The sequence below is a fragment of the Uloborus diversus genome, chromosome 5 (genome assembly GCF_026930045.1).
Source record: "Uloborus diversus isolate 005 chromosome 5, Udiv.v.3.1, whole genome shotgun sequence".
Taxonomy (NCBI): Eukaryota; Metazoa; Arthropoda; class Arachnida; order Araneae; family Uloboridae; genus Uloborus; species Uloborus diversus.
Window position 1 is genome coordinate 131541088 of NC_072735.1, and position 18744 is coordinate 131559831.

At 31.0% G+C, this 18744-nt stretch overlaps 1 protein-coding gene across 1 annotated transcript in view; it reads right to left on the bottom strand.

Annotated features, from left to right (window-relative positions):
• Positions 1-5934, bottom strand: part of LOC129222045 (glycoprotein 3-alpha-L-fucosyltransferase A-like) — a 124363-nt gene extending 118429 nt beyond the window's left edge. Inside the window, 1 exon segment of the mRNA XM_054856464.1 lies at positions 4692-5934. The gene's annotated coding sequence lies outside the window, so the exon portion shown is untranslated.
• Between the last annotated feature and the right edge of the window lie 12810 nt (positions 5935-18744).

An 18744-nucleotide genomic window follows, 5' to 3' on the forward strand; every position in this document is an offset into this window, starting at 1 on the left:
TAACTAATGTTTAAAAATCGATGTTCAAATAGATTTCTTTATTAATAACAAAGCTGAAAGTCTCTCTGTCCGGAGGATGTCTGTAGGATGTCTGGATCTCTGTGACGCGCATAGCGACTAGACCGTTCGGCTGATTTTAATGAAATTTGGCACAAAGTTAGTTTGTGGCATGGGGATGTGCACCTCGAAGCGAGTTTTCGAAAATTCGATGTGATTCTTTTTCTATTCCAATTTTAAGAACACAAATATCATAAAGTGGACGAGTAAATTACGAAATTATCATAACGTGGAACCGTAACATGGGTACAAGCCAATTGGCGAGATACGAAATTATCATAGCGTGGAACCGTAACATGGGTACAAGCCAATTGGCGAGAAAATTCACTATACATTATTTGTAAATACACAGGCGAAACAAAAGACCTTTTAATTTTTCTATTACGGGCAAAGCCGTGCGGGTACCACCAGTATGAAATAAAATAAACATCGCAGCCGTTGACAATGAAAAATTACTCTCAACATTTTTCACTGTTAAAAGAAATATCATAAAAAGGCTAGAATAAAACGTTAAATAAGAGCAAAAATTAATGCATATACGTGTTTCAGACTTACAATGCATCTCTTTTAATTTGCAGAAGGAGAGAGCTTACTGAAAAAAAAACATTCGCCTAAAGTCAAAATCGCAAAGCAAACAGTTGCTGACTGCTGTTTCTCAAGGCAGTAAATTGACTCTTATATAGTATGTAGCTTTTGTCCCTGGACATTTTTATAAGGGTGCTGTGCATTACAAATTTTTTGTGGCAATTACCGATGTACCCTGCTTTAATTTTTTTGCAGTTCTCTAAATACGCTTCGAACCCATTTGGGATGTTTGAACATTTAATCCCAAAAAAAAAAAAAAGATGTTCACACACACCACATTAAAAATAAAAAGATTAGCTGATGCTGTCTGCATATTAATTGTATTTTCTGCATCATAATATGATATTATAAAATCCAGATTTTAAAAAAAACTTAATATTCTGACTTTAGAGGAACTAACAATTCCTGAACCTAATTTCTGAAAAAGAACTATTAGAAACCCTCAAGTAAGATTTTTTAGCGTATTCTGTCTGATTTTTTCTACTACTAATTTCGATTATTGATTTTACTACAGTCAGCGAAATATCAGAAACGGTAGTCATGTGTGATGGAAATAAATACTCTGAAAATAATAAAGAACATAGGTAATTACCATGATGTAAGATCGGAGACGTATAATTTTCGTGTGACAAACAATATCGCTTTTGCTATTGAGATTCTTGCAAACTTTTCATTTTCGCAAACACAATGTTTCTGAACGGTGTATTTTGGTGAATACATTTTTTCTTAGTTTTTGCTTTCATTCTAAATTATTGATAATGTATCGTAGCCTGAATAGATAACATTCGTTTTTTAACTTCTTGCATAATTCATTTTTTCTAAGTGAGCTCGAAGTTTCCAGTGATCAACTCATAAGAACTCACATGTCCGAAGGCGTATCCCGCGCTTTCTGGCGGGTTAATACTTATTCTTACTTGCAGTCTACCGTTTCCGGTCAAACAATATAAAAATATATTGAACTATATCCGACTTTATTTTTAATTGTTAATTTAAACAAGCTGGACCAGAAGCCAGAAAATGCTCAGATTTTTGAGAGTTGTTCGGAGATTTTTTTTTCTTTGATCAAAGTCGACTTCTCAACTTTGTAACTTGTTATATGTACAAAATTTTTGACACGATTAACGAGTGTTGCGCTATTGTTATTAAAATCTTCTAAGTAATTGAAAATCAATGGTGGAAAGTGGAGAATAAACCCAAAGCAAACTTTTGTTATCATATCTTTTTCCACTGGCTTTTTTTTATGTGTGATTACAGTATTTTGAACAATGTTTTAAAAATGAAAAAGTAGAGAAAGGGCAGGGATATGAAATTTAAATGATTTGGAATAAAATATTCGCATAAGTTTGAAAATTCCCTAAATTTGCACACACGCATGAAAGGGGTGGGGGGTGGGGTTCTTACTACCACAAAATCTTTTTAAAAGGTAGTAATATTGCAATAATTATTCTAACGGTAATTAAGATAACATCATTTTTTTACATTCGTAATGTCATAAATTTTGCAATGAAAATTAAATAATAAGTTGTTTTAGTTTTTAATAAATTCAAATATCCTAAATTCGCAATACATTTTTATGTCCAAATACTTACTTTATTCAACACTAGTGGTACCGCACGGCTTTGCCCGTAGTAGAAAATTAAAAGTCTTTTGGTTGACCTGTATATTTACAAATAACGTAAGGTGAATTTCTCGCCAATTGGCTTGCCCATGTTACGCTTCCACTTCATGATAACTTGGTAATTTACTCGTCCACCTTATGATAATTTTGCTCGGGAAAACATGCTTAAAATTGGAATAGAAAAAGAACAACATCGAATTTTCAAAAAATCGCTTTGAGGTGCACACCAGCGTGCTACAAACTAATTTTGTGCCAAATTTCATGAAAATCGGCAGAACGGTCTAGTTGCTATGCGCGTCACAGAGATCCAGACATCTTGACAGAGAGAGATACAGACAGACTTTCAGCTTCATTATTAGTAAAGACTTAACATAAAATTTGTAATGTTTGAAAAACCGTCTTTTAACATAATATTTCATGCATTTTAAAATAAGGATCAATTTTTGAGTTTAAATATTTCGACATATAACTAGATACTGATTTCACAATTAATGGAATTATATGAAGTTTTTCAGCTTGCTACGCTTTAAAAATTAAATATTAAAAAAAATAATAATAATGTATAAAGAAATGAATATATTAAAAAACACTCGGGTTTTTTTATGTTTGATTGCACACAGAAAATCATGCAAAAGGTACTTAATTGCTATAAGATTGTTAAAAGTATCCTTTTAACTGAATCGAAAGACGATTTTAACAGAAAGCTTCATTTTATCAGGAATTCTTTTTTTCTGAGGGAAACACTGGATAGGAAATAACTCAAAAATTCTAAATGTAACCTGTTCTAAATATCTATCAACTTTTTACTCTGTTAATTGATGTTCGCCATGGTAATTAAGCAAATAAATGTGTACAGGAACTTTGTTTTATTTTATTTTTCTATCAAACCCTTCGTAGTGAAGTTTTTTTTAATAGAAAAGATAATTTATTCCGTATTTAAAACAGCTGAAAAACGTGTTGAAGAATTGCTACATCACTTTGGTGCAGTTTTACTAAATAATACTAAACTATCCATGTGAATTAGGTATTTGTAAAAAATATATAATATACTAAGATTGCTCATTGCAATTACGAAGGAAATTTGCCTTCTATCCCTTAAATTTAATAACCCAAATATTAGTTGCGTATGTCTTTGTTAACCAGCTACGCAAAAGAATGCAAATAATCCGTAAATACAACTGTTTTGTCGACACACACATTAGTTATAGCATTTATTGATTATTATAAAATAGCTGCATTTAATTAGTGCATCAAACTTCAAAAAATAAACGTATAAAATTAACGTGCATTAAAATGTACGTACTGTTACAAATTTTATGCACTCGCTTATTACCGTGTGAATGCACACAATGTCTAAACGCAGCTGCTTTTTAAAATATATTTATACAGAGCGAATATTTTCTTGTCCCATTTTATAAGCCATATTTCGTGGTAACTTATATTTTTAAATACATTTTTGAATGTTTTAATGAGACATTTGCGGAATTGAATAATTTTTTTTACTTATTCAAAATGTAGTTCAAATGTAGTTCAAATGTTTTACCAAAAATGTAGGGTGGTTCTACATAAAGAAAAGCCATAAATTAAGAGCATTACAGAAATAATTAATTTTTAAAATACACACTCAGCTCAGTCATTCCATCCGAGGACTGCAGTTTCGTGCTTATTAGAACTCATCAGCCCGGAATAGGAAGTGCCTGAGCTGGAGGTGGAAAACCACTTAAGGAAGCAAAGAGTGCCAAACAAACAGGTAGCCGCAGGCGGTAACTTACTTACGGCAGTAGGGCGATAAACTTACTGAGAATAATTTATTTTTGTTTAATTTCAAAAAATAATTTACTAAAAAGATCATTAAAATGTAGATATATTATAAATATTTTCACTGTAAATACAAACATTCGATCTACACATTTTTTTTTTATTTTTCAAGAGTTTAATCTATTTTGTCTGTTGTATTACTTCACTTTAAGTCGATTCTGGTTTTAAATGTCAGTCTTAAAATAACGTCTAAATAAATTATGTTTCTTAATAAATTCTTAAATCATGCAAGAAAAGTTAAATATTTTTTCTCGCATATTTTAAGCATAACTCTTAATTGCTGCTTCCATTGAGCCTCCAAAAAGCCAGTTTAGAGGAAGTCTTGTTAAGAGAAAATGTAAACATTCACTTTTATTTTCATTTACCTGCGAAACAAGTTTAGATAAACTAGAATTTTCATCCTGATTAATAAAGAAGCTGCACAAAATGTTTTAACACAGATCATTTACCCTTAAACAAAATCTTTAAACTCTAAGAGATTTTTTTTTTTTTTTTTTTTTTGCATCTTTTGATTTCACAATACGGAGTGTGCAAATATGAACGAGTGGTCACGGCTCATTAGCCAACAATGTCATGAAAGTGTAAAGAATAACATGAAAGAGCTTCCACTTACTTGATTGCCCACTGTCAGCCGTTTGGAACGTTTCAAACATTCGCCGGCTCGGATGTCCACTTCTGATTCTTTCGAAATTAGTTCAAAAGGCTCAAATTGCAGCAGTTCAACTGTCAACCTTGAAATGGATACTTTTATCACCCTTCGCATATTTTATTCGAAAGGGTTTTTCAAATGGCGTTGCTCGTCACATGTTCGTTCCACTAATTCATATTTAAAATTTCTAGGAAAAGTGGCAACATACAAATTTAGGACTTAACGATTTTTGTTATTTGCAGGAAATTGTAGAACTATTGAACATTAATTAAATAATTATTGATTCAGTTCTCTTAATTGTATGTAGCTCATCAATTTACATAAAAACTTCATGCATGTATTATTGTTGCATATTTTTATTTCAATGAGTTTGTTTGTGCATTTAATCAGTTCAAACCTTTTTAGAGAAACGTGAAAACTTAAGTCCCAAAACCGAAATTTAATGATTCAATGATTTTGTCAGTTTTTTAGAGTTATGAATCTAGGAGAAAAATTAATTGAAAATCAATTGAATAAATGAAAAATAAATTTCAATATTTTAGTTTTGAAGCATAGAAACAATGCACATTTTCGCAATTTCGGTTCATTGCAGTTGATCGTATTCAAATAGCAGTAAAATATTGAAAATTTTGAGATTAATTTTTTCTTGCTGAAAATTTTTGGACTTATTATTATAAAGCTTATTTTAACAGCTTCGATGTTACTTTAAACATCATAATGCATTCAATAATTTCATTATTTTAGGCATACTTCAGCCAGTATTTTCCAATGGAAAGCTTTGAAATAACCGTTCTTTGCAAATTCAATTGTGTTGAGTTTTCTTCCCAATATTTCAAGTCATTTGTAAGATTCAATCATCAATTAACTTCATGAACATACTTGACCTTTCAAAACTGCTTTGAGTTCATTCCCAAAACATAAACATTAAAACAACAACACCATAGACAAGCAGTCATATTGACAACAAACTCAGATTCTTCGGATCAAAACTCATTGTTGAAAATTTACTCTTCTGCCTCGGGCGATTATCTCTTTTGATATTTAACGCATAGGATCAGCTGGAACACCAGAAGGCAATAATACTGACAGAACATTTACCGGTGGAATGATCATTCGAACAGTTTTCACCGCCATACCCGCATTTTCAGAAGCAGGCAGGTGTGCGCGCTGCTTTTAACGCTACCGGCGAACCCATTCGAAAAGTCCCATCCACCTTTCGCCGCTGCAGCGGATTGTGTTGTGAATCCGTGACGTCATCAGCTCGGGATGGTGGAGTCCACTCCATAAAGTAGGGGGAAAGGAGTACGGTTGTGAGTCAGGGAGCGTGCCATGAAGAGAGATATTAAAGATTCCTTCGAAATGTGGATCGATTTGGATAGGGGATCGTGTATTTGGATGAAAATGTTCCACGCCTCTCAGAGGCCCTTAGGGATTTGTAAGGTGCATGTTAAGGGTTGGTTGGAGTTAATATCACGGCGGTGTTTTTGGAGATCACATCATTATTTGATTACCATTAAATAAATAAATGTTTTCATTCCGCGTAGTATATACTAGTTTTTTAAACTATGGTAAAAGTTTTATCAAGCAAATGTTTTTGAACGAAGTGCAGGAAAATAACTTTTAAGCTATTTTGCATAAAAGGTTATCTATTTATTTATTTATTTTTATTTTATTTTTATTTATTTATTATTTTTATTTTTATTTTTTTTTTTTTTGCTTGGCGTTTAATATAATAGGTTTTTGTCTGTGAAACCAAGAAACAGTCACACAATTAGCAAAGTTAATTCAATAACATTTTTTTTTTCTGTCGAGATTTGGTTTACGTGTAAATATTACCGTACTATGCTTGGTTAAATAGCTCGAAACCAAGGGATCTCGAAGAGAAAATATCCAAGACGCTTTCTTTCTCTGGTTGTACCCCTGGTGATAGAAGGGAGGAAAACGCATAAAAAGTTCATGTGTATCGTGATAGTCTCACTGCACATAATTTTCTCCGGAAATATTAGGAAAAAGTTTTTTTCGTTTTATTCTGAAAAGGTTTAATTTTACTCCGGAAAAATTGAAAAAAAAAATATTTTTCAGCACAAAAATATGCATTCAGATATTTTACGTTTTTATATTTGAATGTTTTTGTGTTTAAATATTTTTTTTTTTTTTTTTTTGCTTTCTGTTTCCCCATGAACATATTAACTTTGTGTATGCAAGCTCTAATATAAATTAATTTCCCTGTATATCAAAGTATTATTTGCTACTTTTCACACTAAAATGGTAAATGTATGCAAAAACAGAATTCGTATAAATTAGTAATATCACTTAGTGGAAATGTTTAAGTAAAAAAATTAATGTAGTTTTATATGAATGTATTTACAATGCATTGCCAAGTTAGTGTGGGCACTCAAAAAATTCCTTTATTTCCCATTTTAAGTACACTTTACTTGATTACTGGAGGTTCGAATCATGCAAAACTTCACATCAGTATAAAAATGACGCTAAATGTTGGACTTCTATACATCGAAATAGTATCTTGTAGAGAAAAACTTCGATGTATAAAATTTCTATTTATAGAAGTGGACATAATTTTATCGTAAATACTCCGAAAACGATAAAGTTAGATCTATTTTTTTCGCTAAAACTCCATTTCTTATTTATTTCAGAATTAAATAGATTAAACTTAATTATTAAAAATGAATGAATTAGCAAATTTGTTTTTATATTTCTCTTAAATAAACAGTAATCCAGACATAGGTTACATTCATCATAGTTTCATTCCATATGAAAAAATAAACTATAAAAGTCTTATTGAGTAGCCAGTTTTGCGAAAAGTTCACCAAAAAATGCTTGCATTTATTGAATCCACTAAAAACTTCATCAGAAACATTTTTTACTAACTGAAGTCCAGAACGTAATGTTTGGATCACTTCTAATATTTCATTTTTCGATGGAATGAACATTTTTAGATTGTCACTGACACTTCGCAGATTTAGGAATGAAGAAGAACTATCAGAAAAAAAAGAAATTGGTTTTACAAAATGAGTCGCAATATAAAATTGAAAACGACTTGGTTGTTCGCTCTAAAATTCATAAGTTTATCCATTGGTGTGTGCACCCCTTAACCTCAACGGACTGGCTTGTGGGGTTCGTAGTGACAATCACTGAGCTTATTTTTCTCCTGACTTTAATTTTTGTGAAGCAAACGGGCTAAAGTCGAACAAAATGTCTCACTATGTCCATAAATAATTTCGATGTACAGCGATTTATTCGATATGTGGAAACAGTTATTTAATGTATTGAAAATGGAGATTTATTCAAGGTTAATTCAAGTTAGATAAATAGAAAATTTCTATAAGTGAGAGTTTGATACATCGAGTTTCATCTATAAGTAAACAATTATTTATTTTAGTTTTGAACGTGTGTTTTTTGAAGCAATAATGCTTTTGATAGTAGTACCAAAACTCGAAAAATTTACAAATTACTTAATAATAAATTTCAAACATTCAATTAGCTTAGTTCTAAATACTAGCCTCGCAAGAGCTTTCCACTTCTGCAGTTAACTAAAGAAAAAGACCTTCCTATCAAATAATATCTTTAAAAATATATATATTTATTTTTTTTAATTTTATTGATCATTTCTGTTAGGCAGAGGTACGAATTTTTCTTCGCAGAAAAAATCCAAGGTAAAAGAAATCAGAAATCTTATTGTTTAGAAATGATAGCAAATATTTCAAATGTTTCCAATCAGTTGTTACGAAAATATAATATAATTTGAAAAAAAATTTGCACAATTTCTACAAAGCGAAATGGGAATTGTTAACAGAACGAGCTGATGTGTGCATCACATGACTTCCTTTTACTCCAATTTTAATGTCATTTTCCCATTATTGGCAATTTTAATGTGATTCAATAGTTTACTCTCTGAATATCACCACAAGTGGCCAAATTGAAACCAGATTTTAAAAAAAAAATGCCAAATTTGTCGCCAAGTTGATGATAAAACTTGGTGACCAAAAAAATGGCGATATATCGCCAAGTGTCCGCCAAATTATAACACCACTAGAGTATACATCGAAATTAACAATGATTTCCATACAAAAAGGGGCGAAAGACCCCTTTAGAAACACCCGAATGCAACCAAAAGGGGAGGTGCACAACTAGACCCCACTAGAAGTCCACGTACCAAATTTCAACTTTTTAGGACATACCGTTATTGAGTTATGCGACATACATACGCACATACGCTCATACATACATACGTACATACGGACGTCATGAGAGAAGTCGTTGTAATTAACTCGGGGAATGTCAAAATGGATATTTCGAGTGTTTATACGTTCTTAGGCACTTATCCGCGTGTGGTCGGGTTGAAAAAAAACTCAACATTAATTTGGGGGTGAGCAAAATGGAAATTAAGGCCGAATTTTGAGTGATTTTTTTTTCGCGAATACAAGACTTCCTTTTTTTTGTAAAATCAAGTAAAAAGCATCACAACACCATGTAAAGACAAGATAATTGACGAATATTTGCTTAAAAATGTGCTACAAGGCTTTCAATTTGCTCAAAAAGTAGTGAATTGCAATTTTGAAGAGAACATAAAGATTCCCACCACTGACAAAGAAAAAGTGAAAATTTAAACTATATCGGTCCTCGTAGTTTCCGAGTTTACCTCGGACATACAAATTTCGAGTTTGTTTTATCTATATAAAGAGTAGTTTTTATTAAAAAGTTATAGATTTATGTGATTTTAATCACTTTTTATTTAGTTGAACCTCTAATTGCTGTGCTAAAGAATCGTTGCAAGTACTGAAACTTATTAAAATGACTTCAAATTTTGCAGAATTCGTAACAATGAAATTTCTCTTAGACATTCTGCTCAAATTAGAAATAAATATGCATTGTTGTGAGTTGTGCTCTTTCCAGTTTGCAACAATGTTTTGAGACAGTCAACGATTTTTAATCATAAAGAGATACATAAATGTGGAGACAGATAGAAACAGAGATAGATATACATAGACAGAACTACAGCCAAATTCATAACTAGAAAAAGTGAATGACATAATAAACAAATTGAGCTAAAAGACGAATAATCATGCCGCCGGATACGAGATGGCTATTTTTCTTAATAACCAAAAGAACTACATAATAAAAAACAAAGATATACTAACATATATAAATAAATAATTGTTGATTAGTTTCGCAATTTTATATCCAGAGTGAAACTGAAAGATATTAATTGAATATTTTATTTTTATTTTATGTAGGGAAAAGGGGGCATATGTAAACACTTTTTTTTAATTTCTCAATGTCTCAAAAAATATCTTTTTTCAGAGCAAAAGTGTCTCCATAATTAAATAACCTTTTCTTTGTCCCCTGGAATTTTTTCAGATGTTTTAAAAAAATGTTTCGTTACTTTATGGAGTTTTTAAAAAATGCATTAAATTGTTCATATGTGACTCTATAGGGGAGCACATGCGAACAAGCCTGTGGAACATATGAACACGATTCAAAAATACAGGACAGGCATCATATTTCAATGAAAATATCTTTAATATCAAATGTATACGTATGTACCAATTACACTGAAAGGTTTGTAACCAAGTATTAGTTGTTTGTGTGAGTTTAAATTGTTTAGTAACTGTCAAAAAAAAAAAAAAAACATTTTTTCGAATTTATGTATGTAACTCTGTTTACTATCAAATTTTAAAGTTTCATAACATGTTCTAATCACAGGATCCACAGACAAAAACTAATAAGACTAAACAATACGAAGAATACTTTATTATGTAAAGTTCATTCTTGTTACATAGTGCGTTTAAGCTTCATACAGAATATGATGATGAGATTTAAAATTATTTTACACTTTAGTTTTTAGTTAAAGGAAAATATTTTTTCTTTTATTTCTTGTAAATATTGAATAACAATAAACTGTTGGTCAACTATTTAGGAAGAAAAGAATTAAAAATATAAAGAAACAATAAAATGAATAATTTTTAAATTTATAATAATATAATAATAATTAACAATAAATTTACAAACTAACTGCAACAAAATATAAATTATAAACCTTTACACCATTTTTAACCCTTATAATGACCCTATACTAATATTTATATTTCGGAGAGGATATGGAAACTGTTCACATGTGCTCCTACATGTTGTGTTCACAAGTGCAACGTCACCTACCTTAGAACTAATTCTTAAAAATAAAGGATTCTTAATTTAATTTAAACGTTTAAACATTGTCATAAATTTACTCGAGTGTTCGTATAATGGTTTGCAATAATTAAGTTTCGTTTATTATTTTGTTTAAAGTATGTTATCACTTGAAGAAGACAGTAATAAGATTGTATACAGCACCAGCTCAAACAAAGAAGTGTTCACCACAGAAACATAAAATGGCTCAATGCTCTAAAAGTTTGGCAAAGAAGTAAAACTGGTACTGCCATTACTTGAGAATTTTGAAAACACATGTGCCCCGTGATCACATGTGCACTCTTTTCTCCAACCTATAATTTGATACATTTCTCAGGCGCAAATAGAACAAGGAAAAAAGCGGCAATTTAAAAAAAACCCAAATATTTGCAAAAATGCATTGGCTAAGATTTATGGCTAATTTTTGTTATTTTAACCCCAAAATAAAATCGCAAAAAATTATTGATTAGATTTCAATTTCATGCGCATGCTCCTTATGCTCTTCCACAAACTTTTCACAGAGTAACCTATAAATTGATCCAAAGGTACATAAACAACTGTACACAGTATAAATTGTCTTTTGAAATCAAAACAATGAAATATAGAACTACATAAGAGAAAATTAAGTACAGTGAAACATGTGTATACCTATACTGTCTATAACGATAACCTATTACGATATTTTTTTAAGGTCCCAACAGTATCGTTGTAACCAGGTTTTACTGTATATTGTATACATGTGCAATATTTTACTTACAATAAACATCAGATGAAAAAATACTTTCAACATGATATTAATGCAGTAGATTGCTGTCCGGGTTGAGCGAAATCAGGTTTCATAAGATCCGAATTAATGAGAGTTTACTGTAGTATATATAATGCATGATTGGCACGTACATTTGCACACCGAATCGAATCATTTGACATTAGTTTCAATGACTCAAGTAACTCTTCCCATGGATGTTTGAGGCCATGTGAAAGGATCAAATTTCAGAATGTGTCTTGCAAATCAGCCGTGTACGCTCGTACCGATTCAAGTAAAGTGCAGGGTCATTTATGCATTCGGCGCATGCTTACGTTGATGATTTCCTCCTATTGAATTTTGATAGGAATAGCAGTTCCCCACACACAGTTGCGGATCACGCAAAACACGATCTAAAATTATCGGTTTACGTGCAAAATGAGCGAGTCATATCAATGATCAATTGTGCCGTAACTATTTGCGATTTGTTATGAAAATATTTAAGCAAACAATGTACATTAAACTAACGTAATAAAGCTCGATTCAAATTGTTACAGAATTTTTTGTACAGAGGTAACCTTAGCCAAGTTATTATACTCAAATAAACTTTTCTGTATTTTTATTTATTTTACTGTTGTTGCATTGTTTTATTATTTGAACACATTTTAAAGTTTATTTAAAAGTTTAAAGTTAATTCTGGTAACACTTCACTTAATTATTATTATTATTATTATTATTATTATTATTATTAATGTGACAGACGTCAGTGTCAGTGTCCTTAAAAATTTCAAGTTACAAGCTTCTTATTGTGAGTGTGATTTTTTGAAAAACAAATAACGATTTTATATACTAGGTAACTCAAGAATCCATACTATGCATTGAAAGCGTGCCATACCGCATCAGGGCAGTGATAGCAGCAAAAGGTGGAGTTACTAAATATTAAATAATTATTTTTTACCTATTTATAGTTTCTATCAGAAGGTACTTTACGTTCAATATATTCAAGTCATATTTTAAAAACTAGATAATGTGTTCAAATAATAAACATATGTAACAATTATAAAAACAATAAAAATGCAGAAAAGTTTCTTTGAATATAATAATTTGGTCACTCTCTGTATTTCTTAGCCCTGGAGGTTGTTGTAAAATTAGCAAAATAGGTTATTTTTGTAATAGTTTTGCTGTTATATCAGAGACCAACAAAGAAAAGTCTGGTTTTTTGTGTTTTTTGTAAATACTGAGGAACATGCTATGTAACTAAAACAAAACTTAAATAATATGCTAATAAAATGTTGTTTTGTACTCTGGTATTAATGTCACATTATTGTTTAGCATCGACTACAAATATTAAATACTACGAAATCTTAAGAAAACACACACAAAATATACAAAAGTACACCTTGTTTTAATTAATACAACAGTTACCTGGCTGAGATCGCTAGTCAGCTTGAAATTCCTACGTTTCAATACTTCACAAACTTTTAATTTATTTTAGGAGTATGGTAGCTTGCTTCACCCTTTAAGATATATGTTAATCATTTCAAATAGGTTTAAACAGTACCTTGTAAATATGACATGTTTTAAAGACTTACCTCGATGACTCTTTAGTATTAAAACTAGTTGTCATCCAAAAAATTTTAAAATTTTGACTTTTTTTTTTCAAGATACTAAAAAAGTTCAATACTTGAGCTTTATTTTTTACGACTTTATCTTATGCGAACTCAAAAATGGCATGAATTGGAAAGAGTATTTGGATATAGCGTTCGTTTTTCATTATTACGAAAATTCAATGAAAAAATTTCATTAATACGAATTTGTCCCCATACGAAATGGGGTGAAGTACTGTTATTTCACCCCATTCTTTCATTAAAAGCTTGAAGAAGTTCTTCTGCATGTGGACTTGATTGTTTCTAACATACAAGCAGTGGGGAAATCAATATATTTTTCATACTTACTTTCTCATTCTCCCTCTCTTTTACGGTATTATATTGATTGGACAACGACAGTAACCCTATAAGTGCAGAATCCGCTTCAGTTCTTTATTTTAGCGGCGTTTTAAAGTTTTATATTGCATTTCATACATTTTTCTAACCAACACATGCATTTTGTGAAAAGTTGAATAAAAACAGGTTTCTGTTGAGTGTTTTTTACATGATGCATGAAATGATACTAAAAGTATCGTTCCAAGATTATCAAATAAAATTATTTTTTGTAAAATAGTTGTAATTAATTCAGTAAAAAGAAAAGTCATATTACTTATTTCTTAAGGAAAATACTAATTCTAGCAGTTTTCACTAAAACGTTTTGCTATTACTTACAAAAGGTTTTTTCAAATGGAAAAACATGTTTCTTTATCTTTTGCTTTTGAACATTCAAAGTTTTATTTCAGTTTGGGTTTAAATATAGTGTGGATACATATTTACTATTTTTTAAGGCTACAAATTAAATAGGATAACAAAATTCACCTTTTTAAATTTCACATATCAAGTTCTCTAAAATAATAATAATAATTCTTATACATCACGAGAAAAGTTAATTTCGTTGCTCTTGTTGTAGCTGATTGATATATATATATATATATATATATATATATATATATATATATATATATATATATATATATATATATATATATATATATATATATATATATATATATATATATATATATATATATATATATATATATATATATATATATATATATGATGTTCCATGAAACTTTTATAGATGCGTAGATATGATAGGTCCCAAGCAATTTTTAAAGTTGAAAATTTAAATTAGTTAATGAAAATTACTGGTATTTATTTTTTAAAAAAATTGCCATTAATAGATTGGTAAAGCGAGTGACATTTTTCTACTTTTACTATTTTTTTGATAAACTTATGTAGGGGAAGGTCGTTTAGTATCGGACAGCGGGTTGTATCGGACAAGGCTGCTTCTTAATTCTGCCACCAGGGGCAGCACGTACTGTGTCAACATAGTGTGTCGTATTGGGGAAGAAAGCCACATACGCCATATTAATTCAAATCAACCATTCGTTCTGGTGTGCAAAGCTAGTTGTTTGTTTGTTGAGAGAATTGCAATGCACGAACTTAACTTCTGGGGCACATATTTACACATAGAATAAGTTATATTGTTTCATTGTTATACCTTTAGACTGAATGTATATTAATCTAAGTATTATGGGCTATAAAAGTGTCTAGCTTAAGTAATAACCTAGTGGTGGTTAAACAACTGTAGCTTTACAGTCGGGTTGTATCGGACAAACCAATTTCGGGTTGTATCGGACAAAGTTACTGGCACAAAAATAAAATACTGACGGTGTTTTTCTTTGCCCAACAGGTTGAAATGGAAAAATCACGACATAAATGGGATGAGAAACAAATATGAAAGTAGCCATTGAAAAAGTTGGACTTAATAAAATGACAATTAGCCAACCATAGGCTATATTTTTCAACTTTTATAAAAATTACTTATTTTCATTTTTAGACTTGTATACTATTCTAAGTAACCAACTACTTTGTTAGTTTCATTTTTTTGCACATTAAAATGTTATTTCTGAATTATTTGTTTTTATTTCAACATTTTAATGTTTTGTCCGATACAACCCTCCAAAATTTAAAATTGGCAAAAAATAGAGTTTGACAAAAATGTGTTTAAAAAATGCGCCTCCATGTTTTTTTAATCAAAGTTTACAACTTACGTTAGGTAACTTAGTACAGCATAATTTAGTGTAAAAACTAATTCTTTACAAATAAAACAAAAAGTGTTATGATTGAAATTGCTTAGGTGTCCGATACTACCCGACCTTCCCCTAATTGAACTTTCTTTTTTCCTTTCCATCTAAATTAACCTAAATTAACATTTATTTTGGTTTGGAAAATATTTTGTTGAATACTTGCAAACAATTTTGCTGATAACACCTGAAAAATGCTTAAAATATAACGTTTCTTGCAACTTTAGGTAAGATTTCCGTTTTTCAAATCTTACTAAGAAATTATTTCATGCAAAAAGTCTCTAACCTCATGGTCAATGTTTACTCTGCGCTGTAGAATTTTTTTTTTAATTTTATTTGCAAATATTGAATTTATTTTCAAAATTTACATGTTTGTTAAATTTATAATCAGAGGTCACTTTATTTCGTTAATATCCTATTTTGAGATTGTTGCTATTATCAAATTCATGCTGAAGATTTGTTAAATAATATTTTTTGGTGCTTTAGGTGCGAGTATTTAGTTGACCGTTGAGACAAAATTTTGTTTTTAATACACTGCTATTTTCTTTTACTCAAACGAACAGATCCTACATTCGCATTTGAAAGAATTTTTAATGGCACCTTGCCTCACCTCACTAAAAATAATCGTTAACAGAAAGTGTGCAGCAGCATTCATAAAACAAAATGCTCCAGATTTAGAACATAAGCAAAATTAAAATCCTGCGTCAGATTCACTACTTTCTACCGTTATTTACAGCGGAAACTTCAACACACTTGAAAGCAAACAGCTGCTAGACGATACTTTTCTCTTACCTTTTAAGTTATTACTACGTGCGGAACTGCAAAGTGTTTTATTTATCCTGTCAAGAATTCAAAATCACCAACTGTAGATTTGCCGCAGCTCGTGGTATTGACCATTTCTAGTGAAAGGAAAAAAAATAGGGGAAATTCTTCAGTCGTTAATGGCCGGTAGTATCAATTTCATTGGCAGAAACTATTTTGAAATAGTGTTCACCTTTTTTATTCAAAGGGAAAAACGATTTTTTTTTTCTTTTTCGTTTATATGAGGATTGCAGAGTTTGAGATAAAAGTCCTGCTCCGACGCCGACTTTCAGAATTTTTGGGCCTCCGACTCCGACCCCTACATCCCAAAGTTGATACGAGCTGACTGTACGATTCCGACTCTTTCTCGGTATTAGTCTCTGTTGACAAAATGACTGACTTCGACTCTTGAAAATTAAAGTCTTCGACTCTCGACTACTTTACTACAAATTCAGTCCTAATTCGATTTCGCCTCCCTGGTTAATATACCTGAAAATATTATTCAATATAAGTAAGCTTTTAATGAATTCAGGCACAAAAACTTCATCTTGATTTTTATGGTAGAGATTTAAACGGTATTTAAATGCATTCTGCTCAGTTTAAGTTCATTAATTTAACTTTTGAGGAGACGATTGACAAATGTTTTTTCAATCGACATTTTTTTTTCATATTCACCCAGTGGCTTGTGGTGACCCTTAATTTTGTCCTTCATGTATTGTGGATTCGTTCCAAAAACTTTTTTATTTAATTTTATTGAAATTAATATAACTAAATACATTATTTAATGTATACCCAAACCTATTTTAGTGCGGTCTTTTTTTTTTTCGGTCTATGAACATTTTACACAAATTGGGACTCAATTGACTAACCTATCTTTAAAACAAGTACTTAGGAGTGTAAGTTTGAGCAATTTTTTTTATGCGGGCCCTATCTACGGCATAAACACAGGTTTGTATGTATATTTAATAAATTAAGACATAAAAACTGCATCTCGATTTTGATGGTAATGATTTTAGAGATTACTTAATACGCTTTGCATTCTTTAAACAAATAATTTTTCAATCGACTCTTTTTTTTTTCATTTTGTCGCCCTGTCGCCTGTTATATCCACTAGTTGTGCCTTTTACTTATTAAGGATTTGTTCCATAAAGTTTTGTTTAATTTTATACATAAATAAATTTATTTGATGTATGAAAACTATAGGATTAGTTAGAATGCTGTGCAGTTAAACAAAATACCGAAATAGAGGCCATTGTCAGAGGAAGAAAAATATTCCGTATTATAAGCCATAATCAGTACAGATTTTGCTGTGTGTCTATTGTACTCTAGTGATTGGCGCAGCTGTCTATCGCTCGGACGAACGAATCTTCTTTCCCAGCTTGAGTCACAGATGGAATCAACAAGGTCCGGCCTATTAACCTTCCGTAATTGAAGGAGGCGCATCGTATTTGAAGAGGGAGCTTTGTGAGTTGAGGTGGGGATGCAGTGTGGTGGGGAAAGTGGCATCGCTAACATAGCCGTGTATGCCATTTGCAGTACCAGTGGGATGGCCCGGTAATCATATCGTCATGTGTTGTGGAGGAGTATTATATTCGTAATGGTGATTTTTTTTATTACTACTCATCAGGAATTTTGCATTGGTTTCCATCTCGGTCGATAAGATCCTGCTCGGGTAGAGTAACTATTCTCATTGTAAAGATTACTGTGCCAGATTTTTATTACATTCCTATTAGAATACTGCTGGGAAACTGCTCAACAATTTGGAGATTCCTGGAAGGACGCTCTCACATGCGCCAGAGTTCCAACGTTGTAGCAGTTTGAGATCGACCAGGAGTTTTTGTTTCCAGTGCAGTATCTCTGACTTTTTTCCTACCTGAAGCAGGATCATGCCCCCTAAATTGGAACCTGTTGCGAAATTACTGCTGTGTAGTAACTATAAAACCACTATTACGACTAGGGTTTCCGATCCCGCGCCGAATTCAGTCCCGCGGGATTTCGGGATCGTAAGGAGCCAATCCCGCGGGATCCCGGACTCGCGCGGGATTAATTTTATCAATTAAATCTGAATGTCAAATAGAAAAGTTGTGCTTTTTATGTAGGACTGCTTTTCTTACTTGAATTAGTAGTTTTCTCGAATCCCGTACATCAATTGTTTCGCACTATAAATTCAATTCCCAATTAGCATTATCATTTAGTACACAAAAGAGCGCCCTAAAAATGATGCTATTGATGAAAACACGTGATGTTTTCTACAGCAGTTAGTTTTATTGAAAATAAATTATTGTGGAAATTTAACAAAAGTTCCCCTATTAACTTCATCACCTTCTGAATTAGATTATTCTTTTCTTACGCTGGGTTTTCGCTCAAGAACGGCAAATTTCGATCAAAAGCGGTGTCAATTGGATATGTGTTTTGATCTATCCAATTTAACTTGCATTTAATACCCCTGTTTCTTCATTAATGTTGGTCATTGTATCTGCATTTGATTCATTACAGAAAAGGAGATATAATGCTGGTTGGTTATACCAACATTCACTTTTTACGAGCAT